The sequence below is a fragment of the Falco peregrinus genome, chromosome 21, assembly GCF_023634155.1.
Source record: "Falco peregrinus isolate bFalPer1 chromosome 21, bFalPer1.pri, whole genome shotgun sequence".
NCBI classification, from domain to species: Eukaryota; Metazoa; Chordata; class Aves; order Falconiformes; family Falconidae; genus Falco; species Falco peregrinus.
This window is the reverse complement of record NC_073742.1, coordinates 723,471-749,313: the sequence shown is the minus strand read 5'-3', so window position 1 is coordinate 749,313 and position 25,843 is coordinate 723,471. Positions and strand designations below refer to the sequence as shown.

General features: G+C 48.4%; 3 pseudogenes; all 3 read right to left on the bottom strand.

Annotated features, from left to right (window-relative positions):
• Nucleotides 1–5,698: 5,698 nt before the first annotated feature.
• LOC129782977 (NADH-ubiquinone oxidoreductase chain 2-like) lies at nt 5,699–6,636 on the bottom strand (annotated as a pseudogene).
• Nucleotides 6,637–10,193: 3,557 nt separating this feature from the next.
• On the bottom strand, nt 10,194–11,234 carry LOC129782997 (NADH-ubiquinone oxidoreductase chain 2-like; annotated as a pseudogene).
• Nucleotides 11,235–24,450: 13,216 nt separating this feature from the next.
• On the bottom strand, nt 24,451–25,491 carry LOC129782976 (NADH-ubiquinone oxidoreductase chain 2-like; annotated as a pseudogene).
• Nucleotides 25,492–25,843: the final 352 nt, after the last annotated feature.

The window sequence follows — 25,843 nt, the reverse complement described above, 5'->3', positions numbered from 1 at the left end:
ATGCAGAAACAGGTAAAATTATGGGACCATATCCTCTTGTTACACGGGGAAAAGGTTATGCTTGTGTCTCTACAGAAAAAGGACCTAGATGGATCCCAGCGAAGAATGTAAGACCTTTCCGTGAACCTTTACTGCAGGCAGCTGATACCGACACCGACGCTACAGAATGAAATAAAAACTGTGTGAGGATTACTGTTTTGCATTAATGTTAGCTACCCAAAATCAGGACATAGGATATAGATTTCGCTTTTTACAGCGCCTAGAACGAGCACTATCACCCTGGATCAAGCCACTGAACAGAGGTAATACTCTCGGACCAAGCGGGGGAACGGGACGACTCATTGTCCATGGAACGATGATTCCATTGACACTGATAAGGGGAAGGGAGGATTCATAATGAGAGAACAACTAGGTATTATGAAGGAGAACAAGAGCTGGGGGAAGAAGGGGCAACAGAGCAGAGGTGATGAGGTGTTTGTCACATCCATAGGATGTCTTGGCATGCTTAATCGAACTTGCAGGAGACAAATTGTGTGGCCAGGTGGATGACACCCCTTGGTTATGAACCTCATCCATAGCATCCTTGAAAAGTCAGCATTAATTTTTTTGGTGCGGAGAAGGAAGGATTCTCTTGGTTATAGCTGGAGAGGCATAGAAGTAAGTCTTTTCAGTGTTTCATGAGCACAATGCTCTCTTCTCAAAGCAGAGGAATGCTTGTGCTCTGCTTAAGAGCAGAAGTGCTTGTAGCTGACTGCTGGTGAGTCAGTGCCAATACTGGCAGTAGGCAGTTACTTAGGGCACGAGACAGAAGCAGTGGCCTGTCCTACCTGGCCCTATATATTATAATATAAAATAATGTACATACATACATATATAGATAGATATAAAAAATATAATTCTTTTTAGATCCACGGGACGGATTACGCAATAATCAAGGCTGACCACCAATTCCACCGACACCTCATTGGCAAGAAAGCAGCTAAACGGTAAGTGGAGTGCCTTTCTAGTCCTTCCCATGCTCACACTCTTCGTGTTTAGTAGATGGTATCAGGGGCTCTGTAGCTCACCCAGTGTGCTGTCTCCATCACATTTCCTCTGCTTTTCTGGAGTGGTGGTGGTACAAGGAGAGAAATGGGCCGTCAGGCCTTGCGATGGCTTTAACGGGTGAAAGTACCTTGGGAGCCTGAACAGTAGTGGAATTACTTTGATGTGTCCTGGAGGAATTTTTTTTTTTTTTTTTTTTCCACACGTTGCTCTGTGCGAATGACATTTTAGCAGCCAGTTGTGGGTGGTGGAAATGTGCTTGGTGAGCTTCTCCCTGTAGAGGAATGAAGGCGGTGGGTTGATTAGCATTGATAACACGCAGCTGTGGCCTTGCCTCAGAGGCAGTGGGTTGATTGACATGGACGATGTGCAGGTGTAGCTGGTTCCCGCTAAGGGGTTAAATAGCCCTGTGGCTTGTGGGAGAGGGTGTCAGCTGGAGGAGGAGCAGTGTGGTCTGGCCTCTGGAGGAAGGTGCTACAGCACCGGCAGTAGAATATGGCCAACGCTAAAGCCTTGTTGCGGTCTGCTAGTTTGATAGCACTGCAACGTGTCCCCAGCCAAGAGTTTGGGGTAGAAAGGAACGATTATCCTCTGCTCTAAATGTGATACTGTTTGGGGAAGAAACACGCCTCGCTCTGACAAGGGAACAATGGGCTCTGTAGATGCCACGGTATTTACTTGGACAGGCTCTCGTGTGGCACAGGTCTGCTCTCGCTGAACTCCAGGGGGAAGAGGCAATTTCCCCTGGCTCAACCCTACCCCACTGAGCCCTTCCCAGAGGCGGCTTTACTTCTTCAACAGCCTCTGAGCAGTGATAATCAAGGTGCCTTGCTTCCAGGTCTTTGCCTAGCAGACGGCGTCACCACAGTCCTTGCCTCGAAGTGAACAGGATGGAGGATCTGTACAAGGTGTCTGTGCGCATTCCCCCGGACAACGAGAAGAGCAACCCGATCAGAATTGAAGGAGACCCACAGGGGGTCCCACAGGCCAAGAAAGAGCTGCTGGAACTCGCTTCCCGTATGGTGAGTGGGTAGGACGTGATGTTTGGGAGACTGCAGGGTTTGGGCTCTCGTGTTCCCTTGTAACCTTCTGGTGCGAGTGTGTGCCCCTTGCCCACGGAGCACTTGGATCTCAGGACAAGTGCAAGTTCCTCTTCACAAATGTCTTCCCCTCTTCCCTCGGGTAGCCCTTCTCTGTCAACGCAGAGTGAATTTGGTCTGGAGAAAAGAGGGACAGTGCTGGCAAGTAAACCGTCGGGCAGCAAACTGCTAAGTCAAAGTAGATGGCTCTCCGGCTGAACACTCAGTGTGCCCTCTGTTCCCGTCAGGAAAATGAACATGCTGCGGACCTAATCGTTGAGCAGAAATTCCACTGGACCATCATTGGGCAGAAGGCTGAGCGGGTCTGGGAAATCCGGGAGCAATTCCCAGAGGTAAGGCTTGGTAGGAGAGGAGGAATCCAGAGGGGTTATTTCCTACATGGGTAGTAGGCCTGTCGTCACAGAAGTCGTAACTTTAGTGGCTCTGTAGCGCAAGTGTCTGAGAAGATAGTTCTTTTAGCCAGAGGCCGCTAACACGGTTCCCCTGTTCTGAATGGGGAAAGGGCATGTGTAGGGTCCCCCCAACCTTTGCATGTGTCTGACACAAGGGTTCTTGCTTTTGCTTGAGCTAACTATAAATGACCGCTCCTGCAGGTTATCATCAACTTCCCAGACCCTGCACACAAGAGTGACATCGTCCAACTCCGAGGTCCCAAAAACGAGGTGGAGAAGTGCACCGAGTACATGCAAAAGACGGTGGCAGACCTGGTAAGGAGGTCTTCTGCCTGCACTTCCCTCCTACGTGCCTGGATAACCCTGGGGCAAAGCAGAGCTCTACTGGCTTGGGTAGAGCTAAAACACCTCAAGAGGAGGGAGCTGTCGACGCTGTTTTGGCTGAATGGAGGCAGGGGGTAGTACCTGTTATGGGAAGGCTATAGGGGAACGTCCTTGCCTTTGTTTAGTCTTACAAGTCCCTCGTATAGAGAACTTCCTTGGGTCTAAGCCTCTTTTCAAAAGCTCGTTTATCAGAGTTCCTGAAGTCGGGCCTCCCTTGCCACGACAGCGTAATCTTCAGTTCTCCCTTCCTTTCTCCCTTAGGTTGAAAACAGCTTTTCTATTTCTGTCCCCATCTGCAAACAGTTCCACAAGAACATCGTAGGGAAAGGAGGTGCCAACATCAAGAAGGTGAGATATTGCTCCTAACTCAAGTGCTCGTGATGATCACTGCCTGCAGCAAAATCCCACTGGATGCTCTCTCCTGCCCATTGGTGGTGTCCAATATAGCCTGCGAGGGTTTTTCTTCTGACATGGGACGCTTCTGAGATGATTTTTTTTTTTTTCCTTTGTGGCAGATCCGTAAAGAAAGCAACACCAAAATTGATCTCCCAGCAAAGAACAGCAACTCGGAGACAATTGTTATCACAGGCAAGAGGGCAAACTGTGAGGCTGCTCGCCACAGGATAACATCACTTTGGAAGGACCTACAGAAGATGTGCATGTGGCTCAGGAACCGATTGAAGCCATGCTCAAGGAACTGGTGAGCTGGAGTTACTAGTTCCAGTAAGAAACTGGGGGAAGAAGGGGCAACAGAGCAGAGGTGATGAGGTGTTTGTCACATCCATAGGATGTCTTGGCATGCTTAATCGAACTTGCAGGAGACAAATTGTGTGGCCAGGTGGATGACACCCCTTGGTTATGAACCTCATCCATAGCATCCTTGAAAAGTCAGCATTAATTTTTTTGGTGCGGAGAAGGAAGGATTCTCTTGGTTATAGCTGGAGAGGCATAGAAGTCAGTCTTTTCAATGTTTCGTGAGCACAATGCTCTCTTCTCAAAGCAGAGGAATGCTTGTGCTCTGCTGAAGAGCAGAAGTGCTTGTAGCTGACCGCTGGTGAGTCAGTGCCAATACTGGCAGTAGGCAGTTACTTAGGGCACGAGACAGAAGCGGTGGCCTGTCCTACCTGGCCCTATATAATATATATATGTATGTATGTGCGTACAATATTATATATATATAAAATTCTTTTTAGATCCACGGGATGGATTACGCAGTAATCAAGGCTGACCACCAATTCCACCGACACCTCATTGGCAAGTGTGAAGAGGAAGATGAAGCCCAAGGCTCACAGTATCGGTGGATCTCATTTGATGGTGCCTCCGTGTGGTGTGGCTAGTCAGCTGAATACCTGAATGCCGGATGGGATGGCGATGATTATAGTGGCGGAGATGAAGTATGCTCGGCTGTCTACGTCTATTCCTACAGTGAATATGTGGTGGGCTCATATGACAAAGCCCAGGAATCCAATCGATAGTATAGCTCAGACTATTCCTATGTAGCCGAATGGTTCTTTTTTGCCTGCGTAATACGTTACAACATGTGAGATGATTCCAAAGCCGGGAAGGATTAAGATGTAAACTTCCTGGTGGCCAAAGAATCAGAACAGGTGCTGGTAGAGAATGGGGTCTCCCCCTCCAGCGGGGTCAAAGAATGTAGTGTTTAGGTTTCGGTCGGTCAGTAGTATGGTGATGCCGGCGGCCAGGACTGGAAGTGAGGGCAATAGGAGTACGGATCATACGAATAGGGGAGTTGGATATTGCGATAAGGCAGGGGGGGTTATGTTAATGGCTGTTGTGTTAAAGTTGATGGCCCCTAAGATGGAAGACACACCTGCGAGGTGTAGGGAGAAGATGGCTAGGTCTACTGAGGCGCCAGCATGGGCTAGGTTGCCTGCTAGGGGCGGGTATATGGTTCATCCTGTTCCGACTCCAGCTTCTACTGTGGAGGACGCTAGGAGCAGTAGGAAGGACGGAGGAAGTAGTTCAGAAACTGATGTTGTTTATGCGGGGGAATGCTATGTCTGGGGCTCCAATTATAAGGGGGACTAGTCAGTTTCCAAACCCTTCGATTATAATGGCTATAACTGTGAAGAAGATTCTTACGAAGGCATGGGCGGTGATGATGACATTGTAGATTTGGTCGTCTCCTAGGAGAGTTCCTGGTTGGCCAAGTTCTGCTCGAATAAGGAGGCTGAGGGCGGTACTCGGCTATGCCTGCCCATGCTCCGAAGAGTAGCTATAGGGTGCCAATGTCATTGTGGTTTGTTGAAACTAGTCATCGGTTGATGAAGGTCACGGGTCAGATGGCTGAGTGTTTAGGCGTTAGGCTGTAGTCCTTTTTACAGAGGTTGAATTCCTCTTCTTATCGACTCTGTGGTGAAGTTCATGTTGAGTTGCAAACTCATTGATGTACGCTGAGAGTGTGCCGGAGTCTGGTAGACAGAAGCTCGTTGGTTTGAGCGTCTAGCTGTTAATTAGAAGTTTATGGGATCGAGGCCCGTCTGTCTAGGCTTATCGTGGAGGCCCTAGCTGCATTAGAGTATCTGAGTTGCATTTAGATGGTGCAGGTTTAGTGTCCTGCGGGCCTTAGTGGTGTGGGCAGAAACTAAGAGGATTTAACTCTTAGTTAAGGCTTTGAAGGCCTTCGGTTTGGTAGGCAGGGGATCCTAAGTTTCTTAGGTAACGGTCAGGATTGCGGGAGAAGGGGGGAGAAGGAGGACTGACAGAGAAATTAAGGTAGCAATTGGTGTGCCTGTGGATTTGTTATGGTATCATTGTTTTATGAAGCTTGTAGTGTTTGGTGGGAGTGTGATTGTGGAGCAATATGCAAGGGGTAGGTAGAAAAATAAACCTAGTAGGGAGAGTATTGAAATAATTATGGCTGCGGTTGATATCTCTTGCTTAGTTAGTTCCTGGATAATGAGTCATTTTGGTAAAAAGCCAGTGAGTGGGGGCAGGCCGGCTAGGGATAGTAGTGCTAGCATCAAGGATGCGTTTAGTGATGGTATTTTTGTTCAGGAGGTTATTATTGTGGATAGTTTTGAGGAGTTGGTTGTGTTGAGGGCTAAGAAAATGGAGGCGGTTCTTAAGGAGTATAGGTAGAAGGTTATTAATGTTAGCTTGGGGTTGTATATGAGGATGATGGTTATTCAGCCTAGGTGGGCGATCGATGAGAAAGCTAGGACTTTTCGGATTTGTGTTTGGTTGAGTCCTGTTGGCCCTCCGATGGCTGCGGATGCAATGGCCACGGTTGTCAGTAGGAGTGGGTTCAGTGAGGGGGCAGTTAAGAAAAGAAGAGTGAGTGGGGGGAGTTTTATTCATGTAGAGACGAGTAGGGCAGTGGTTATAGGTGAGCCTCGTATGACCTCTGGACATCAGAAGTGAAAGGGTACTAGGCCTAGTTTTATTGCGACTGCTGTAGTTAGTAGTAGGGAGGCTGTTGGGTGGCTTAGTCGCGGAATGTCTCATTGTCCGGTGAACTGTGCGTTGATTGTGCTTGAGAAGAGGATTAATGCGGAGGCGGTTGCTTGGACGAGAAAGTATTTGATCGCAGCTTCCATAGCTCGAGGGTGGTGTGATTTTGAAAGGAAGGGGATAATGGCAAGGGTGTTGATTTCTAGGCCAGGCCAGGCTAGCAGTCAGTGGTTGCTTGAAATTGTGATGGTTGTTCCTAGTAGAAGGCTTAAGGAGAACGTTAGTTTTGTGACGGGGCTCATTTAGTAGAGGAAGAGGTTAAACCATCATTTTCGGGGTATGGGCCCGATAGGTTTTGTTTAGCTGACCCTACTGGGAAGTAATATAAGGGGAGTATGGAGCGCTTTGATCTCTTCTGTGCAGGTTCAATTCCTGTCTTCCTAAGGTTTTCAACGGAGACAATGGGATTCGGACATAGAGACGGTCTCCGGTTCACCTCAAACAGGAGAACTGAATGCAGTTGTTCGTGTTTTCCGAGAATGGAATGTACCGCTCCACCTTGTTACTGATTCTGCTTATGTTGCAGGTATTGTTCCACGAGCTGAAGCTTCTGTGCTGCGGAGTGTTTCGCATTCACAACCCTTTACCCTGTTACAGGAACTTATTTTCCTTTTGGACTCTCGATCTGCGCCTTATTTTGTTATGCATATTAGGTCTCATACCTCGCTACCTGGTTTTCCTGCAGAAGGCAATCGACGAGCTGACCTATTGCCGTGACCAGTTCAAGTACTGCCAGACCGTATTGCACAAGCTAAGCGAAGTCACTCTTTTTTTCCATCGAAACGCTGGAGCTCTTAAGCGACAGTTTGGCCTTGCTGCTCAACAAGCATCAAGTATTATTGCTGTCTGTCCCGATTGTCAAAAACATTCTTTCCCATCAGTTGCTGCAGGAGTTAACCCTAGAGGATTACAAAGCCTACCGTTAGGGCAAACAGATGTCACGCATGATTCTGAATTTGGTAGCCTTAAATATATCCACTCTTCCATTGATACATTTTCAGGTGCCTTGGTTGCCTCGTGTCACACAGGAGAAAAGGCACGAGCTGTTCGTAGACATTTAATGCGTGCTTTTGCTGCTTTAGGTATCCCCTTAAGCTGGACCGTTATCGGTCTTTATCTTTACGTTTCAACAACTGTAAAAACCTCTTTTGCCCTATGGGGTAGAACTCATATTACCGGCATTGCTCATTCCCCCACCGGTCGATCTCTCATTGAAGGGTCTCATCGGTCTCTGAAACGTTTATGACAACAACAAAAAGGGGGAATGGGCATGGCTATTCCCGAGGAACGGTTACAGAAAGCGTTGTATGTTTTTAATTTTTTGAATTGTTCTTGAATAGATAACGGCCCACCGATAGGTCGACGTTTCACTGCAGCTACCTCCGTCGAGGCACGGGTTAAAGGCCCGGTATCGGTCCGAGATGCAGAAACAGGTAAAATTATGGGACCATAACCTCTTGTTACACGGGGAAAAGGTTATGCTTGTGTCTCTACAGAAAAAGGACCTAGATGGATCCCAGCGAAGAATGTCAGACCTTTCCGTGAACCTTTACCGCAGGCAGCTGATACCGACACCGACGCTACAGAATGAAATAAAAACTGTGTGAGGATTACTGTTTTGCATTAATGTTAGCTACCCAAAATCAGGACATAGGATATAGATTTCGCTTTTTACAGCGCCTAGAACGAGCACTATCACCCTGGATCAAGCCACTGAACAGAGGTAATACTCTCGGACCAAGCGGGGGAACGGGACGACTCATTGTCCATGGAACGATGATTCCATTGAAACTGATAAGGGGAAGGGAGGATTCATAATGAGAGAACAACTAGGTATTATGAAGGAGAACAGGAGCTGGGGGAAGAAGGGGCAACAGAGCAGAGGTGATGAGGTGTTTGTCACATCCATAGGATGTCTTGGCATGCTTAATCGAACTTGCAGGAGACAAATTGTGTGGCCAGGTGGATGACACCCCTTGGTTATGAAACTCATCCATAGCATCCTTGAAAAGTCAGCATTAATTTTTTTGGTGCGGAGAAGGAAGGATTCTCTTGGTTATAGCTGGAGAGGCATAGAAGTCAGTCTTTTCAGTGTTTCATGAGCACAATGCTCTCTTCTCAAAGCAGAGGAATGCTTGTGCTCTGCTGAAGAGCAGAAGTGCTTGTAGCTGACCGCTGGTGAGTCAGTGCCAATACTGGCAGTAGGCAGTTACTTAGGGCACGAGACAGAAGCGGTGGCCTGTCCTACCTGGCCCTATATAATATATATATGTATGTATGTGCGTACAATATTATATATATATAAAATTCTTTTTAGATCCACGGGATGGATTACGCAGTAATCAAGGCTGACCACCAATTCCACCGACACCTCATTGGCAAGTGTGAAGAGGAAGATGAAGCCCAAGGCTCACAGTATCGGTGGATCTCATTTGATGGTGCCTCCGTGTGGTGTGGCTAGTCAGCTGAATACCTGAATGCCGGATGGGATGGCGATGATTATAGTGGCGGAGATGAAGTATGCTCGGCTGTCTACGTCTATTCCTACAGTGAATATGTGGTGGGCTCATATGACAAAGCCCAGGAATCCAATCGATAGTATAGCTCAGACTATTCCTATGTAGCCGAATGGTTCTTTTTTGCCTGCGTAATACGTTACAACATGTGAGATGATTCCAAAGCCGGGAAGGATTAAGATGTAAACTTCCTGGTGGCCAAAGAATCAGAACAGGTGCTGGTAGAGAATGGGGTCTCCCCCTCCAGCGGGGTCAAAGAATGTAGTGTTTAGGTTTCGGTCGGTCAGTAGTATGGTGATGCCGGCGGCCAGGACTGGAAGTGAGGGCAATAGGAGTACGGATCATACGAATAGGGGAGTTGGATATTGCGATAAGGCAGGGGGGGTTATGTTAATGGCTGTTGTGTTAAAGTTGATGGCCCCTAAGATGGAAGACACACCTGCGAGGTGTAGGGAGAAGATGGCTAGGTCTACTGAGGCGCCAGCATGGGCTAGGTTGCCTGCTAGGGGCGGGTATATGGTTCATCCTGTTCCGACTCCAGCTTCTACTGTGGAGGACGCTAGGAGCAGTAGGAAGGACGGAGGAAGTAGTTCAGAAACTGATGTTGTTTATGCGGGGGAATGCTATGTCTGGGGCTCCAATTATAAGGGGGACTAGTCAGTTTCCAAACCCTTCGATTATAATGGCTATAACTGTGAAGAAGATTCTTACGAAGGCATGGGCGGTGATGATGACATTGTAGATTTGGTCGTCTCCTAGGAGAGTTCCTGGTTGGCCAAGTTCTGCTCGAATAAGGAGGCTGAGGGCGGTACTCGGCTATGCCTGCCCATGCTCCGAAGAGTAGCTATAGGGTGCCGATGTCATTGTGGTTTGTTGAAAATAGTCATCGGTTGATGAAGGTCACGGGTCAGATGGCTGAGTGTTTAGGCGTTAGGCTGTAGTCCTTTTTACAGAGGTTGAATTCCTCTTCTTATCGACTCTGTGGTGAAGTTCATGTTGAGTTGCAAACTCATTGATGTACGCTGAGAGTGTGCCGGAGTCTGGTAGACAGAAGCTCGTTGGTTTGAGCGTCTAGCTGTTAATTAGAAGTTTATGGGATCGAGGCCCGTCTGTCTAGGCTTATCGTGGAGGCCCTAGCTGCATTAGAGTATCTGAGTTGCATTTAGATGGTGCAGGTTTAGTGTCCTGCGGGCCTTAGTGGTGTGGGCAGAAACTAAGAGGATTTAACTCTTAGTTAAGGCTTTGAAGGCCTTCGGTTTGGTAGGCAGGGGATCCTAAGTTTCTTAGGTAACGGTCAGGATTGCGGGAGAAGGGGGGAGAAGGAGGACTGACAGAGAAATTAAGGTAGCAATTGGTGTGCCTGTGGATTTGTTATTGTATCATTGTTTTATGAAGCTTGTAGTGTTTGGTGGGAGTGTGATTGTGGAGCAATATGCAAGGCGTAGGTAGAAAAATAAACCTAGTAGGGAGAGTATTGAAATAATTATGGCTGCGGTTGATATCTCTTGCTTAGTTAGTTCCTGGATAATGAGTCATTTTGGTAAAAAGCCAGTGAGTGGGGGCAGGCCGGCTAGGGATAGTAGTGCTAGCGTCAAGGATGCGTTTAGTGATGGTATTTTTGTTCAGGAGGTTATTATTGTGGATAGTTTTGAGGAGTTGGTTGTGTTGAGGGCTAAGAAAATGGAGGCGGTTCTTAAGGAGTATAGGTAGAAGGTTATTAATGTTAGCTTGGGGTTGTATATGAGGATGATGGTTATTCAGCCTAGGTGGGCGATCGATGAGAAAGCTAGGACTTTTCGGATTTGTGTTTGGTTGAGTCCTGTTGGCCCTCCGATGGCTGCGGATGCAATGGCCACGGTTGTCAGTAGGAGTGGGTTCAGTGAGGGGGCAGTTAAGAAAAGAAGAGTGAGTGGGGGGACTTTTATTCATGTAGAGACGAGTAGGGCAGTGGTTATAGGTGAGCCTCGTATGACCTCTGGACATCAGAAGTGAAAGGGTACTAGGCCTAGTTTTATTGCGACTGCTGTAGTTAGTAGTAGGGAGGCTGTTGGGTGGCTTAGTCGCGGAATGTCTCATTGTCCGGTGAACTGTGCGTTGATTGTGCTTGAGAAGAGGATTAATGCGGAGGCGGTTGCTTGGACGAGAAAGTATTTGATCGCAGCTTCCATAGCTCGAGGGTGGTGTGATTTTGAAAGGAAGGGGATAATGGCAAGGGTGTTGATTTCTAGGCCAGGCCAGGCTAGCAGTCAGTGGTTGCTTGAAATTGTGATGGTTGTTCCTAGTAGAAGGCTTAAGGAGAACGTTAGTTTTGTGACGGGGCTCATTTAGTAGAGGAAGAGGTTAAACCATCATTTTCGGGGTATGGGCCCGATAGCTTTTGTTTAGCTGACCCTACTGGGAAGTAATATAAGGGGAGTATGGAGCGCTTTGATCTCTTCTGTGCAGGTTCAATTCCTGTCTTCCTAAGGTTTTCAACGGAGACAATGGGATTCGGACATAGAGACGGTCTCCGGTTCACCTCAAACAGGAGAACTGAATGCAGTTGTTCGTGTTTTCCGAGAATGGAATGTACCGCTCCACCTTGTTACTGATTCTGCTTATGTTGCAGGTATTGTTCCACGAGCTGAAGCTTCTGTGCTGCGGAGTGTTTCGCATTCACAACCCTTTGCCCTGTTACAGGAACTTATTTTCCTTTTGGACTCTCGATCTGCGCCTTATTTTGTTATGCATATTAGGTCTCATACCTCGCTACCTGGTTTTCTTGCAGAAGGCAATCGACGAGCTGACCTATTGCCGTGACCAGTTCAAGTACTGCCAGACCGTATTGCACAAGCTAAGCGAAGTCACTCTTTTTTTCCATCGAAACGCTGGAGCTCTTAAGCGACAGTTTGGCCTTGCTGCTCAACAAGCATCAAGTATTATTGCTGTCTGTCCCGATTGTCAAAAACATTCTTTCCCATCAGTTGCTGCAGGAGTTAATCCTAGAGGATTACAAAGCCTACCGTTATGGCAAACAGATGTCACGCATGATTCTGAATTTGGTAGCCTTAAATATATCCACTCTTCCATTGATACATTTTCAGGTGCCTTGGTTGCCTCGTGTCACACAGGAGAAAAGGCACGAGCTGTTCGTAGACATTTAATGCGTGCTTTTGCTGCTTTAGGTATCCCCTTAAGCTGGACCATTATCTGTCGTTATCTTTACGTTTCAACAACTGTAAAAACCTCTTTTGCCCTATGGGGTAGAACTCATATTACCGGCATTGCTCATTCCCCCACCGGTCGATCTCTCATTGAAGGGTCTCATCGGTCTCTGAAACGTTTATGACAACAACAAAAAGGGGGAATGGGCATGGCTATTCCCGAGGAACGGTTACAGAAAGCGTTGTATGTTTTTAATTTTTTGAATTGTTCTTGAATAGATAACGGCCCACCGATAGGTCGACGTTTCACTGCAGCTACCTCCGTCGAGGCACGGGTTAAAGGCCCGGTATCGGTCCGAGATGCAGAAACAGGTAAAATTATGGGACCATATCCTCTTGTTACACGGGGAAAAGGTTATGCTTGTGTCTCTACAGAAAAAGGACCTAGATGGATCCCAGCGAAGAATGTCAGACCTTTCCGTGAACCTTTACCGCAGGCAGCTGATACCGACACCGACGCTACAGAATGAAATAAAAACTGTGTGAGGATGACTGTTTTGCATTAATGTTAGCTACCCAAAAACAGGACATAGGATATAGATTTCGCTTTTTACAGCGCCTAGAACGAGCACTATCACCCTGGATCAAGCCACTGAACAGAGGTAATACTCTCGGACCAAGCGGGGGAACGGGACGACTCATTGTCCATGGAACGATGATTCCATTGAAACTGATAAGGGGAAGGGAGGATTCATAATGAGAGAACAACTAGGTATTATGAAGGAGAACAGGAGCTGGGGGAAGAAGGGGCAACAGAGCAGAGGTGATGAGGTGTTTGTCACATCCATAGGATGTCTTGGCATGCTTAATCGAACTTGCAGGAGACAAATTGTGTGGCCAGGTGGATGACACCCCTTGGTTATGAAACTCATCCATAGCATCCTTGAAAAGTCAGCATTAATTTCTTTGGTGCGGGGAAGGAAGGATACTCTTGGTTATAGCTGGAGAGGCATAGAAGTAAGTCTTTTCAATGTTTCATGAGCACAGTGCTCTCTTCTCAAAGCAGAGGAATGCTTGTGCTCTGCTGAAGAGCAGAAGTGCTTGTAGCTGACCGCTGGTGAGTCAGTGCCAATACTGGCAGTAGGCAGTTACTTAGGGCACGAGACAGAAGCGGTGGCCTGTCCTACCTGGCCCTATATATTCTAATATAAAATAATGTACATACATACATATATAGATAGATATAAAAAATATAATTCTTTTTAGATCCACGGGACGGATTACGCAATAATCAAGGCTGACCACCAATTCCACCGACACCTCATTGGCAAGAAAGCAGCTAAACGGTAAGTGGAGTGCCTTTCTAGTCCTTCCCATGCTCACACTCTTCGTGTTTAGGAGATGGTATCAGGGGCTCTGTAGCTCACCCAGTGTGCTGTCTCCATCACATTTCCTCTGCTTTTCTGGAGTGGTGGTGGTACAAGGAGAGAAATGGGCCGTCAGGCCTTGCGATGGCTTTAACGGGTGAAAGTACCTTGGGAGCCTGAACAGTAGTGGAATTACTTTGATGTGTCCTGGAGGAATTTTTTTTTTTTTTTTTTTTTCCACACGTTGCTCTGTGCGAATGACATTTTAGCAGCCAGTTGTGGGTGGTGGAAATGTGCTTGGTGAGCTTCTCCCTGTAGAGGAATGAAGGCGGTGGGTTGATTAGCATTGATAACACGCAGCTGTGGCCTTGCCTCAGAGGCAGTGGGTTGATTGACATGGACGATGTGCAGGTGTAGCTGGTTCCCGCTAAGGGGTTAAATAGCCCTGTGGCTTGTGGGAGAGGGTGTCAGCTGGAGGAGGAGCAGTGTGGTCTGGCCTCTGGAGGAAGGTGCTACAGCACCGGCAGTAGAATATGGCCAACGCTAAAGCCTTGTTGCGGTCTGCTAGTTTGATAGCACTGCAACGTGTCCCCAGCCAAGAGTTTGGGGTAGAAAGGAACGATTATCCTCTGCTCTAAATGTGATACTGTTTGGGGAAGAAACACGCCTCGCTCTGACAAGGGAACAATGGGCTCTGTAGATGCCACGGTATTTACTTGGACAGGCTCTCGTGTGGCACAGGTCTGCTCTCGCTGAACTCCAGGGGGAAGAGGCAATTTCCCCTGGCTCAACCCTACCCCACTGAGCCCTTCCCAGAGGCGGCTTTACTTCTTCAACAGCCTCTGAGCAGCGATAATCAAGGTGCCTTGCTTCCAGGTCTTTGCCTAGCAGACGGCGTCACCACAGTCCTTGCCTCGAAGTGAACAGGATGAAGGATCTGTACAAGGTGTCTGTGCGCATTCCCCCGGACAACGAGAAGAGCAACCCGATCAGAATTGAAGGAGACCCACAGGGGGTCCCACAGGCCAAGAAAGAGCTGCTGGAATTCGCTTCCCGTATGGTGAGTGGGTAGGATGTGATGTTTGGGAGACTGCAGAGTTTGGGCTCTCGTGTTCCCTTGTAACCTTCTGGTGCGAGTGTGTGCCCCTTGCCCACGGAGCACTTGGATCTCAGGACAAGTGCAAGTTCCTCTTCACAAATGTCTTCCCCTGTTCCCTCGGGTAGCCCTTCTCTGTCAACGCAGAGTGAATTTGGTCTGGAGAAAAGAGGGACAGTGCTGGCAAGTAAACCGTCGGGCAGCAAACCGCTAAGTCAAAGTAGATGGCTCTCCGGCTGAACACTCAGTGTGCCCTCTCTTCCCGTCAGGAAAATCAACACGCTGCGGACCTAATCGTTGAGCAGAAATTCCACCGGACCATCACTGGGCAGAAGGCTGAGCGGGTCTGGGAAATCCGGGAGCAATTCCCAGAGGTAAGGCTTGGTAGGAGAGGAGGAATCCAGAGGGGTTATTTCCTACATGGGTAGTAGGCCTGTCGTCACAGAAGTCGTAACTTTAGTGGCTCTGTAGCGCAAGTGTCTGAGAAGATAGTTCTTTTAGCCAGAGGCCGCTAACACGGTTCCCCTTTTCTGAATGGGAAAAGGGCATGTGTAGGGTCCCCCCAACCTTTGCATGTGTCTGACACAAGGGTTCTTGCTTTTGCTTGAGCTAACTATAAATGACCGCTCCTGCAGGTTATCATCAACTTCCCAGACCCTGCACACAAGAGTGACATCGTCCAACTCCGAGGTCCCAAAAACGAGGTGGAGAAGTGCACCGAGTACATGCCAAAGACGGTGGCAGACCTGGTAAGGAGGTCTTCTGCCTGCACTTCCCTCCTACGTGCCTGGATAACCCTGGGGCAAAGCAGAGCTCTACTGGCTTGGGTAGAGCTAAAACACCTCAAGAGGAGGGAGCTGTCGACGCTCTTTTGGCTGAATGGAGGCAGGGGGTAGTACCTGTTATGGGAAGGCTATAGGGGAACGTCCTTGCCTTTGTTTAGTCTTACAAGTCCCTCGTATAGAGAACTTCCTTGGGTCTAAGCCTCTTTTCAAAAGCTCGTTTATCAGAGTTCCTGAAGTCGGGCCTCCCTTGCCACGACAGTGTAATCTTCAGTTCTCCCTTCCTGCCTCCCTTAGGTTGAAAACAGCTTTTCTATTTCTGTCCCCATCTGCAAACAGTTCCACAAGAACATCGTAGGGAAAGGAGGTGCCAACATCAAGAAGGTGAGATATTGCTCCTAACTCAAGTGCTCGTGATGATCACTGCCTGCAGCAAAATCCCACTGGATGCTCTCTCCTGCCCATTGGTGATGTCCAATATAGCCTGCGAGGGTTTTTCTTCTGACATGGGACACTTCTGAGATGATTTTTTTTTTTTTTTTCCTTTGTGGCAGATCCGTAAAGAAAGCAACACCAAAATTGATCTCCCAGCAAAGAACAGCAACTCGGCGACAATTGTTATCACAGGCAAGAGGGCAAACTGTGAGGCTGCTCGCCACAGGATAACATCACTTTGGAAGGACCTACAGAAGATGTGCATGTGGCTCAGGAACCGATTGAAGCCATGCTCAAGGAACTGGTGAGCTGGAGTTACTAGTTCCAGTAAGAAACTGGGGGAAGAAGGGGCAACAGAGCAGAGGTGATGAGGTGTTTGTCACATCCATAGGATGTCTTGGCATGCTTAATCGAACTTGCAGGAGACAAATTGTGTGGCCAGGTGGATGACACCCCTTGGTTATGAACCTCATCCATAGCATCCTTGAAAAGTCAGCATTAATTTTTTTGGTGCGGAGAAGGAAGGATTCTCTTGGTTATAGCTGGAGAGGCATAGAAGTCAGTCTTTTCAATGTTTCATGAGCACAATGCTCTCTTCTCAAAGCAGAGGAATGCTTGTGCTCTGCTGAAGAGCAGAAGTGCTTGTAGCTGACCGCTGGTGAGTCAGTGCCAATACTGGCAGTAGGCAGTTACTTAGGGCACGAGACAGAAGCGGTGGCCTGTCCTACCTGGCCCTATATATTATAATATAAAATAATGTACATACATACATATATAGATAGATATAAAAAATATAATTCTTTTTAGATCCACGGGACGGATTACGCAATAACCAAGGCTGACCACCAATTCCACCGACACCTCATTGGCAAGAAAGCAGCTAAACGGTAAGTGGAGTGCCTTTCTAGTCCTTCCCATGCTCACACTCTTCGTGTTTAGTAGATGGTATCAGGGGCTCTGTAGCTCACCCCGTGTGCTGTCTCCATCACATTTCCTCTGCTTTTCTGGAGTGGTGGTGGTACAAGGAGAGAAATGGGCCGTCAGGCCTTGCGATGGCTTTAACGGGTGAAAGTACCTTGGGAGCCTGAGCAGTAGTGGAATTACTTTGATGTGTCTTGGAGGAATTTATTTTTTTTTTTTTTTTCCACACGTTGCTCTGTGCGAATGACATTTTAGCAGCCAGTTGTGGGTGGTGGAAATGTGCTTGGTGAGCTTCTCCCTGTAGAGGAATGAAGGCGGTGGGTTGATTAGCATTGATAACACGCAGCTGTGGCCTTGCCTCAGAGGCAGTGGGTTGATTGACATGGACGATGTGCAGGTGTAGCTGGTTCCCGCTAAGGGGTTAAATAGCCCTGTGGCTTGTGGGAGAGGGTGTCAGCTGGAGGAGGAGCAGTGTGGTCTGGCCTCTGGAGGAAGGTGCTACAGCACCGGCAGTAGAATATGGCCAACGCTAAAGCCTTGTTGCGGTCTGCTAGTTTGATAGCACTGCAACGTGTCCCCAGCCAAGAGTTTGGGGTAGAAAGGAACGATTATCCTCTGCTCTAAATGTGATACTGTTTGGGGAAGAAACACGCCTCGCTCTGACAAGGGAACAATGGGCTCTGTAGATGCCACGGTATTTACTTGGACAGGCTCTCGTGTGGCACAGGTCTGCTCTCGCTGAACTCCAGGGGGAAGAGGCAATTTCCCCTGGCTCAACCCTACCCCACTGAGCCCTTCCCAGAGGCGGCTTTACTTCTTCAACAGCCTCTGAGCAGCGATAATCAAGGTGCCTTGCTTCCAGGTCTTTGCCTAGCAGACGGCGTCACCACAGTCCTTGCCTCAAAGTGAACAGGATGAAGGATCTGTACAAGGTGTCTGTGCGCATTCCCCCGGACAACGAGAAGAGCAACCCGATCAGAATTGAAGGAGACCCACAGGGGGTCCCACAGGCCAAGAAAGAGCTGCTGGAACTCGCTTCCCGTATGGTGAGTGGGTAGGACGTGATGTTTGGGAGACTGCAGGGTTTGGGCTCTCGTGTTCCCTTGTAACCTTCTGGTGCGAGTGTGTGCCCCTTGCCCACGGAGCACTTGGATCTCATGACAAGTGCAAGTTCCTCTTCACAAATGTCTTCCCCTGTTCCCTCGGGTAGCCCTTCTCTGTCAACGCAGAGTGAATTTGGTCTGGAGAAAAGAGGGACAGTGCTGGCAAGTAAACCGTCGGGCAGCAAACCGCTAAGTCAAAGTAGATGGCTCTCCGGCTGAACACTCAGTGTGCCCTCTGTTCCCGTCAGGAAAATGAACACGCTGCGGACCTAATCGTTGAGCAGAAATTCCACCGGACCATCACTGGGCAGAAGGCTGAGCGGGTCTGGGAAATCCGGGAGCAATTCCCAGAGGTCGGGCTTTGTAGGAGAGGAGGAATCCAGAGGGGTTCTTTCCTACATGGGTAGTAGGCCTGTCGTCACAGAAGTCGTAACTTTAGTGGCTCTGTAGCGCAAGTGTCTGAGAAGATAGTTCTTTTAGCCAGAGGCCGCTAACACGGTTCCCCTTTTCTGAATGGGAAAAGGGCATGTGTAGGATCCCCCCAACCTTTGCATGTGTCTGACACAAGGGTTCTTGCTTTTGCTTGAGCTAACTATAAATGACCGCTCCTGCAGGTTATCATCAACTTCCCAGACCCTGCACACAAGAGTGACATCGTCCAACTCCGAGGTCCCAAAAACGAGGTGGAGAAGTGCACCGAGTACATGCCAAAGACGGTGGCAGACCTGGTAAGGAGGTCTTCTGCCTGCACTTCCCTCCTACGTGCCTGGATAACCCTGGGGCAAAGCAGAGCTCTACTGGCTTGGGTAGAGCTAAAACACCTCAAGAGGAGGGAGCTGTCGACGCTCTTTTGGCTGAATGGAGGCAGGGGGTAGTACCTGTTATGGGAAGGCTATAGGGGAACGTCCTTGCCTTTGTTTAGTCTTACAAGTCCCTCGTATAGAGAACTTCCTTGGGTCTAAGCCTCTTTTCAAAAGCTCGTTTATCCGAGTTCCTGAAGTCGGGCCTCCCTTGCCACGACAGTGTAATCTTCAGTTCTCCCTTCCTTTCTCCCTTAGGTTGAAAACAGCTTTTCTATTTCTGTCCCCATCTGCAAACAGTTCCACAAGAACATCGTAGGGAAAGGAGGTGCCAACATCAAGAAGGTGAGATATTGCTCCTAACTCAAGTGCTCGTGATGATCACTGCCTGCAGCAAAATCCCACTGGATGCTCTCTCCTGCCCATTGGTGGTGTCCAATATAGCCTGCGAGGGTTTTTCTTCTGACATGGGACACTTCTGAGATGATTTTTTTTTTTTTTTCCCTTTGTGGCAGATCCGTAAAGAAAGCAACACCAAAATTGATCTCCCAGCAAAGAACAGCAACTCGGCGACAATTGTTATCACAGGCAAGAGGGCAAACTGTGAGGCTGCTCGCCACAGGATAACATCACTTTGGAAGGACCTACAGAAGATGTGCGTGTGGCTCAGGAACCGATTGAAGCCATGCTCAAGGAACTGGTGAGCTGGAGTTACTAGTTCCAGTAAGAAACTGGGGGAAGAAGGGGCAACAGAGCAGAGGTGATGAGGTGTTTGTCACATCCATAGGATGTCTTGGCATGCTTAATCGAACTTGCAGGAGACAAATTGTGTGGCCAGGTGGATGACGCCCCTTGGTTATGAAACTCATCCATAGCATCCTTGAAAAGTCAGCATTAATTTTTTTGGTGCGGAGAAGGAAGGATTCTCTTGGTTATAGCTGGAGAGGCATAGAAGTCAGTCTTTTCAATGTTTCATGAGCACAATGCTCTCTTCTCAAAGCAGAGGAATGCTTGTGCTCTGCTGAAGAGCAGAAGTGCTTGTAGCTGACCGCTGGTGAGTCAGTGCCAATACTGGCAGTAGGCAGTTACTTAGGGCACGAGACAGAAGCGGTGGCCTGTCCTACCTGGCCCTATATATTCTAATATAAAATAATGTACATACATACATAGATAGATAGATATAAAAAATATAATTCTTTTTAGATCCACGGGACGGATTACGCAATAACCAAGGCTGACCACCAATTCCACCGACACCTCATTGGCAAGAAAGCAGCTAAACGGTAAGTGGAGTGCCTTTCTAGTCCTTCCCATGCTCACACTCTTCGTGTTTAGGAGATGGTATCAGGGGCTCTGTAGCTCACCCCGTGTGCTGTCTCCATCACATTTCCTCTGCTTTTCTGGAGTGGTGGTGGTACAAGGAGAGAAATGGGCCGTCAGGCCTTGCGATGGCTTTAACGGGTGAAAGTACCTTGGGAGCCTGAACAGTAGTGGAATTACTTTGATGTGTCCTGGAGGAATTTATTTATTTATTTTTTTTCCACACATTGCTCTGTGCGAATGACATTTTAGCAGCCAGTTGTGGGTGGTGGAAATGTGCTTGGTGAGCTTCTCCCTGTAGAGGAATGAAGGCGGTGGGTTGATTAGCATTGATAACACGCAGCTGTGGCCTTGCCTCAGAGGCAGTGGGTTGATTGACATGGACGACGTGCAGGTGTAGCTGGTTCCCGCTAAGGGGTTAAATAGCCCTGTGGCTTGTGGGAGAGGGTGTCAGCTGGAGGAGGAGCAGTGTGGTCTGGCCTCTGGAGGAAGGTGCTACAGCACCGGCAGTAGAATATGGCCAACGCTAAAGCCTTGTTGCGGTCTGCTAGTTTGATAGCACTGCAACGTGTCCCCAGCCAAGAGTTTGGGGTAGAAAGGAACGATTATCCTCTGCTCTAAATGTGATACTGTTTGGGGAAGAAACACGCCTCGCTCTGACAAGGGAACAATGGGCTCTGTAGATGCCACGGTATTTACTTGGACAGGCTCTCGTGTGGCACAGGCCTGCTCTCGCTGAACTCCAGGGGGAAGAGGCAATTTCCCCTGGCTCAACCCTACCCCACTGAGCCCTTCCCAGAGGCGGCTTTACTTCTTCAACAGCCTCTGAGCAGCGATAATCAAGGTGCCTTGCTTCCAGGTCTTTGCCTAGCAGACGGCGTCACCACAGTCCTTGCCTCGAAGTTAACAGGATGAAGGATCTGTACAAGGTGTCTGTGCGCATTCCCCCGGACAACGAGAAGAGCAACCCGATCAGAATTGAAGGAGACCCACAGGGGGTCCCACAGGCCAAGAAAGAGCTGCTGGAACTCGCTTCCCGTATGGTGAGTGGGTAGGACGTGATGTTTGGGAGACTGCAGGGTTTGGGCTCTCGTGTTCCCTTGTAACCTTCTGGTGCGAGTGTGTGCCCCTTGCCCACGGAGCACTTGGATCTCATGACAAGTGCAAGTTCCTCTTCACAAATGTCTTCCCCTGTTCCCTCGGGTAGCCCTTCTCTGTCAACGCAGAGTGAATTTGGTCTGGAGAAAAGAGGGACAGTGCTGGCAAGTAAACCGTCGGGCAGCAAACCGCTAAGTCAAAGTAGATGGCTCTCCGGCTGAACACTCAATGTGCCCTCTGTTCCCGTCAGGAAAATCAACACGCTGCAGACCTAATCGTTGAGCAGAAATTCCACCGGACCATCATTGGGCAGAAGGCTGAGCGGGTCTGGGAAATCCGGGAGCAATTCCCAGAGGTAAGGCTTGGTAGGAGAGGAGGAATCCAGAGGGGTTATTTCCTACATGGGTAGTAGGCCTGTCGTCACAGAAGTCGTAACTTTAGTGGCTCTGTAGCGCAAGTGTCTGAGAAGATAGTTCTTTTAGCCAGAGGCCGCTAACACGGTTCCCCTTTTCTGAATGGGAAAAGGGCATGTGTAGGATCCCCCCAACCTTTGCATGTGTCTGACACAAGGGTTCTTGCTTTTGCTTGAGCTAACTATAAATGACCGCTCCTGCAGGTTATCATCAACTTCCCAGACCCTGCACACAAGAGTGACATCGTCCAACTCCGAGGTCCCAAAAACGAGGGGGAGAAGTGCACCGAGTACATGCAAAAGACGGTGGCAGACCTGGTAAGGAGGTCTTCTGCCTGCACTTCCCTCCTACGTGCCTGGATAACCCTGGGGCAAAGCAGAGCTCTACTGGCTTGGGTAGAGCTAAAACACCTCAAGAGGAGGGAGCTGTCGACGCTCTTTTGGCTGAATGGAGGCAGGGGGTAGTACCTGTTATGGGAAGGTTATAGGGGAACGTCCTTGCCTTTGTTTAGTCTTACAAGTCCCTCGTATAGAGAACTTCCTTGGGTCTAAGCCTCTTTTCAAAAGCTCGTTTATCAGAGTTCCTGAAGTCAGGCCTCCCTTGCCACGACAGTGTAATCTTCAGTTCTCCCTTCCTTTCTCCCTTAGGTTGAAAACAGCTTTTCTATTTCTGTCCCCATCTGCAAACAGTTCCACAAGAACATCGTAGGGAAAGGAGGTGCCAACATCAAGAAGGTGAGATATTGCTCCTAACTCAAGTGCTCGTGATGATCACTGCCTGCAGCAAAATCCCACTGGATGCTCTCTCCTGCCCATTGGTGGTGTCCAATATAGCCTGCGAGGGTTTTTCTTCTGACATGGGACGCTTCTGAGATGATTTTTTTTTTTTCCCTTTGTGGCAGATCCGTAAAGAAAGCAACACCAAAATTGATCTCCCAGCAAAGAACAGCAACTCGGAGACAATTGTTATCACAGGCAAGAGGGCAAACTGTGAGGCTGCTCGCCACAGGATAACATCACTTTGGAAGGACCTACAGAAGACGTGCATGTGGCTCAGGAACCGATTGAAGCCATGCTCAAGGAACTGGTGAGCTGGAGTTACTAGTTCCAGTAAGAAACTGGGGTAAGAAGGGGCAACAGAGCAGAGGTGATGAGGTGTTTGTCACATCCATAGGATGTCTTGGCATGCTTAATCGAACTTGCAGGAGACAAATTGTGTGGCCAGGTGGATGACACCCCTTGGTTATGAAACTCATCCATAGCATCCTTGAAAAGTCAGCATTAATTTTTTTTGGTGCGGAGAAGGAAGGATTCTCTTGGTTATAGCTGGAGAGGCATAGAAGTCAGTCTTTTCAGTGTTTCATGAGCACAATGCTCTCTTCTCAAAGCAGAGGAATGCTTGTGCTCTGCTGAAGAGCAGAAGTGCTTGTAGCTGACCGCTGGTGAGTCAGTGCCAATACTGGCAGTAGGCAGTTACTTAGGGCACGAGACAGAAGCGGTGGCCTGTCCTACCTGGCCCTATATAATATATATATGTATGTATGTGCGTACAATATTATATATATATAAAATTCTTTTTAGATCCACGGGACGGATTACGCAGTAATCAAGGCTGACCACCAATTCCACCGACACCTCATTGGCAAGTGTGAAGAGGAAGATGAAGCCCAAGGCTCACAGTATCGGTGGATCTCATTTGATGGTGCCTCCGTGTGGCGTGGCTAGTCAGCTGAATACCTGAATGCCGGATGGGATGGCGATGATTATAGTGGCGGAGATGAAGTATGCTCGGCTGTCTACGTCTATTCCGACAGTGAATATGTGGTGGGCTCATACGACAAAGCCCAGGAATCCAATCGATAGTATAGCTCAGACTATTCCTATGTAGCCGAATGGTTCTTTTTTGCCTGCGTAATACGTTACAACATGTGAGATGATTCCAAAGCCGGGAAGGATTAAGATGTAAACTTCCTGGTGGCCAAAGAATCAGAACAGGTGCTGGTAGAGAATGGGGTCTCCCCCTCCAGCGGGGTCAAAGAATGTAGTGTTTAGGTTTCGGTCGGTCAGTAGTATGGTGATGCCGGCGGCCAGGACTGGAAGTGAGGGCAATAGGAGTACGGATCATACGAATAGGGGAGTTGGATATTGCGATAAGGCAGGGGGGGTTATGTTAATGGCTGTTGTGTTAAAGTTGATGGCCCCTAAGATGGAAGACACACCTGCGAGGTGTAGGGAGAAGATGGCTAGGTCTACTGAGGCGCCAGCATGGGCTAGGTTGCCTGCTAGGGGCGGGTATATGGTTCATCCTGTTCCGACTCCAGCTTCTACTGTGGAGGACGCTAGGAGCAGTAGGAAGGACGGAGGAAGTAGTTCAGAAACTGATGTTGTTTATGCGGGGGAATGCTATGTCTGGGGCTCCAATTATAAGGGGGACTAGTCAGTTTCCAAACCCTTCGATTATAATGGCTATAACTGTGAAGAAGATTCTTACGAAGGCATGGGCGGTGATGATGACATTGTAGATTTGGTCGTCTCCTAGGAGAGTTCCTGGTTGGCCAAGTTCTGCTCGAATAAGGAGGCTGAGGGCGGTACTCGGCTATGCCTGCCCATGCTCCGAAGAGTAGCTATAGGGTGCCGATGTCATTGTGGTTTGTTGAAACTAGTCATCGGTTGATGAAGGTCACGGGTCAGATGGCTGAGTGTTTAGGCGTTAGGCTGTAGTCCTTTTTACAGAGGTTGAATTCCCCTTCTTATCGACTCTGTGGTGAAGTTCATGTTGAGTTGCAAACTCATTGATATACGCTGAGAGTGTGCCGGAGTCTGGTAGACAGAAGCTCGTTGGTTTGAGCGTCTAGCTGTTAATTAGAAGTTTATGGGATCGAGGCCCGTCTGTCTAGGCTTATCGTGGAGGCCCTAGCTGAATTAGAGTATCTGAGTTGCATTTAGATGGTGCAGGTTTAGTGTCCTGCGGGCCTTAGTGGTGTGGGCAGAAACTAAGAGGATTTAACTCTTAGTTAAGGCTTTGAAGGCCTTCGGTTTGGTAGGCAGGGGATCCTAAGTTTCTTAGGTAACGGTCAGGATTGCGGGAGAAGGGGGGAGAAGGAGGACTGACAGAGAAATTAAGGTAGCAATTGGTGTGCCTGTGGATTTGTTATTGTATCATTGTTTTATGAAGCTTGTAGTGTTTGGTGGGAGTGTGATTGTGGAGCAATATGCAAGGCGTAGGTAGAAAAATAAACCTAGTAGGGAGAGTATTGAAATAATTATGGCTGCGGTTGATATCTCTTGCTTAGTTAGTTCCTGGATAATGAGTCATTTTGGTAAAAAGCCAGTGAGTGGGGGCAGGCCGGCTAGGGATAGTAGTGCTAGCGTCAAGGATGCGTTTAGTGATGGTATTTTTGTTCAGGAGGTTATTATTGTGGATAGTTTTGAGGAGTTGGTTGTGTTGAGGGCTAAGAAAATGGAGGCGGTTCTTAAGGAGTATGGGTAGAAGGTTATTAATGTTAGCTTGGGGTTGTATATGAGGATGATGGTTATTCAGCCTAGGTGGGCGATCGATGAGAAAGCTAGGACTTTTCGGATTTGTGTTTGGTTGAGTCCTGTTGGCCCTCCGATGGCTGCGGATGCAATGGCCACGGTTGTCAGTAGGAGTGGGTTCAGTGAGGGGGCAGTTAAGAAAAGAAGAGTGAGTGGGGGGAGTTTTATTCATGTAGAGACGAGTAGGGCAGTGGTTATAGGTGAGCCTCGTATGACCTCTGGACATCAGAAGTGAAAGGGTACTAGGCCTAGTTTTATTGCGACTGCTGTAGTTAGTAGTAGGGAGGCTGTTGGGTGGCTTAGTCGCGGAATGTCTCATTGTCCGGTGAACTGTGCGTTGATTGTGCTTGAGAAGAGGATTAATGCGGAGGCGGTTGCTTGGACGAGAAAGTATTTGATCGCAGCTTCCATAGCTCGAGGGTGGTGTGATTTTGAAAGGAAGGGGATAATGGCAAGGGTGTTGATTTCTAGGCCAGGCCAGGCTAGCAGTCAGTGGTTGCTTGAAATTGTGATGGTTGTTCCTAGTAGAAGGCTTAAGGAGAACGTTAGTTTTGTGACGGGGCTCATTTAGTAGAGGAAGAGGTTAAACCATCATTTTCGGGGTATGGGCCCGATAGCTTTTGTTTAGCTGACCCTACTGGGAAGTAATATAAGGGGAGTATGGAGCGCTTTGATCTCTTCTGTGCAGGTTCAATTCCTGTCTTCCTAAGGTTTTCAACGGAGACAATGGGATTCGGACATAGAGACGGTCTCCGGTTCACCTCAAACAGGAGAACTGAATGCAGTTGTTCGTGTTTTCCGAGAATGGAATGTACCACTCCACCTTGTTACTGATTCTGCTTATGTTGCAGGTATTGTTCCACGAGCTGAAGCTTCTGTGCTGCGGAGTGTTTCGCATTCACAACCCTTTGCCCTGTTA